This window comes from Falco cherrug, chromosome 19, assembly GCF_023634085.1.
Source record: "Falco cherrug isolate bFalChe1 chromosome 19, bFalChe1.pri, whole genome shotgun sequence".
In the NCBI taxonomy this organism is placed as follows: Eukaryota; Metazoa; Chordata; class Aves; order Falconiformes; family Falconidae; genus Falco; species Falco cherrug.
Genome location: NC_073715.1, coordinates 6,957,671 through 6,960,511, shown reverse-complemented (window position 1 = coordinate 6,960,511; position 2,841 = coordinate 6,957,671).

Sequence of the window (2,841 nt, the reverse complement as noted above, 5' to 3'; positions counted from 1 at the left end):
TTTGACCTCGTTTGTGTCTTAATCTCACTCTGGGAATCACAAAGAATCTCCCCAGACCCCACCATTTCGGGCCTGGCGATAACCCTAACCCTAACACGCATGCGCAGTAGCGTTTCTGGCAAACTAAGGGCAGCGCATGGGCAGAATAGGCTTGCCGCAGCGGGTCGGGTTTTCCGGCAGCCCATATACGTTACGAATTCGACTTCCAGGCATGCGCAGAAGTCTTTCTGGCAGAACTAAAGGCAGCGCATGCGCATAACCGGCTGAAGCCCCGGGGCGTGGTTTCCGTCGGCGCATGCGTATTAGAAAACGCTTTTTACGCACGCGCGGAAGCCTTTCTGGCAAAACTAAGGGCAGCGCATGCGCCTAATCGGCTTGATGATACGGAGCGTGGTTTCCTTCGGCGCATGCGTTTTACGACATCGTCTTTGACGCATGCGCAGAAGCCTTTCTTGGAAAAACGAAGAGCAACGCATGCGCATAATAGGCTTGCCGCCGCGGGGCGTGGTTTCCGGCAGCGCACGCGCTTTTCGAAATCGGCTTTTACGCGCGTGGAGAAGCCTTTCTGGCAAAAATAAGAGCAGCGCATGCGCAGAAGTGGCCCGGCAACTAATTCGCCGGTTCGAGCCCCGCCGTTTGCTGAATTTGACCGGCGCCGAGCACCCGGGTTCGAACCCCGCTGTCGGCAGAATCGGTCCGGCGCGGAGGACCCCGGTCGGGCCCCACACGGGCAGAAGCGTGGCGTTACCCTGTAGGCGTGCAGCCATTCCGCACCCGCACCGTCTCCATGTGCGGGGGCTTGTCGCTGGGGCGGGGCCGATGGAGCAGCAGCGAGCACCGGCAGGCTGCGTTTGTCCCGGAGCTGCAGCGGCGCTGCACTTTCGTACTCCCTTGCCAAGCGCGCGCTGGCAACATGCTCGGGGGTCGGCTGCGGCACCTCCTTACCGGAGGGCAGCAGCGGGCGCAGCGGTCCCACCCTGCAGGCAGCGCGGGAATCGCAATGCCGTTAACAACGGCCGCCAACGACGAGTAGGGAGGCGCCACGTGCATGCGCGGCGCCAGGGCTGCAGTACCGATTACTAGCCGCCGGGTGGCAGCAAGAGCACGCTTTGGTCTCAAGGGAGCAGCAGCGCCCTCACCTACCTGACGGCTGCAGTACCCAATTTTGGTAGGAAGGTGGCAGCAGCTGCACGCCACCAACGGAGTAGTTGCGGTACCCACTTTTGATCGCTAGATGGCAGCAGCGCTCCACGGACCCTGAGCATTAGTTGGGCGAGCCTGGCCGGGATCTCAGCCCAGTTTAAGCGCCCGACCCCAGGAGCTGCTCGCTGCGGCTGCAGGGTGCGCAGTGCTCTGCCCTTTGCCCACTCCCGGCCCAGGCATTAATACTTATTGTCTCCGTATGCAAAAGCATCCACGTGGCTCAAGCATTTCAATCCTTTGCGTATGATGGGTTTTAAAGTCGGGTGGTTGCTCCTGTCCATGCTCCCACCCCCTTACCGAGAGAGAAGCAGCAGCCCCTGGAACCTGTGGCACAGGGGGTTTTCCCACAGATAAGCCCCAAGGATTGCTATATCGGTCTGCATGTGGCATCAGGGTTATGGGAGTGACAGCAGTGAGGCAAGAGCTGCTGACAAGACAGCTTTAAAAAACAAACAAACAAACAAACAAAAAAATCACACACAACTTCAGGCAACAGCCTGGAGGCAGGTGAGAAGAGACTGAAAGCTGCTTTGCGTGAGAGGGGCAGCTGTGTTCAGCAGAAAACCGTGCACCCAGGCAGACCAGATGCAAGTGGCCTATCTGCAAATGAGCATGTGCTGGTGATCCCTGGGCTTTGTTGTGCTGTTTCCACCTTTCCTCACCCCTGTCCTATGAGTAATCTGCTCTCCTTATCACCTTGTCCTCCACCATGCAAAGAAATAAGACATGAAGCAGAAGAAGCAGAGGCACACTGGCACGTTAGATGTCCTCAGCAGATGATTGTAGATGGGATGTCCAGGTCTCTGTGCTTTGTACAGGAGTGTAGCTCTGCACTCCTTGCCCTTCCTGCCAGCATATGTCACAGTTGCACTTTGCTGCCTTCAGCACACTATAGTAGGCTGGATGGGTTGTTCTGCCAGTCTAACAGGTGAGCAGCTCTCTTCCTTTGGCTGCCAAATTCACCTCCTTGAAACAAAGGCTTCAACACTCAGTTTCTTTAATTCAGACTCCTCTAAGTAGCTCCTGGCCTCCAAGCCCTTTTCAGCTAGCAACACAGCTGAAATACAGTGCTGATAGAAATCCAGTCATCATCTTGCTTTGATGTCAAAAGGCTTTTGTAACTTGAACCCCTGACAGTTTTGACATCAAGACTGCAACACAAAAAATACGCCTCTACTTGAACAAGCAACTGTGCACAGCGATAATGGCTACCTGTGACAGACTCCTTTTCCTGCTAAAACCAGAGCACAATTCCCTTGTGAAGAGTCACTGGCAGTGCAGGATGTACCTCAGCTGTCCCTGCACCAGGTCCCCAAAGAACAGCCTCTTAGTCTGACTGGAGTGTGCAGCAGCCTGTTGTCATCTCAGCCCCTTGCCCTTCAGAAAGCGGCTTCCTGTAGTGCAGAATTGCTGCTGCCCAAAGCAAAATGACTTGGTATAAAGCTCTCCAAGGCTGCCTATGTCCCACGCAGAGCTGATGGCCTCAGCTGCCTACATGCAGGGTGAAGCTAACAACCTGAGGAGGTGGCACAGGGTGTAGCAGTTTCTACAACCACCATACATTCCAGCCTAGCTGGATAGAGTAAGGGACAAGAGAGAGTGGCCTGCTGCATCCCTCAAGATGCAGAATTGCTGTAG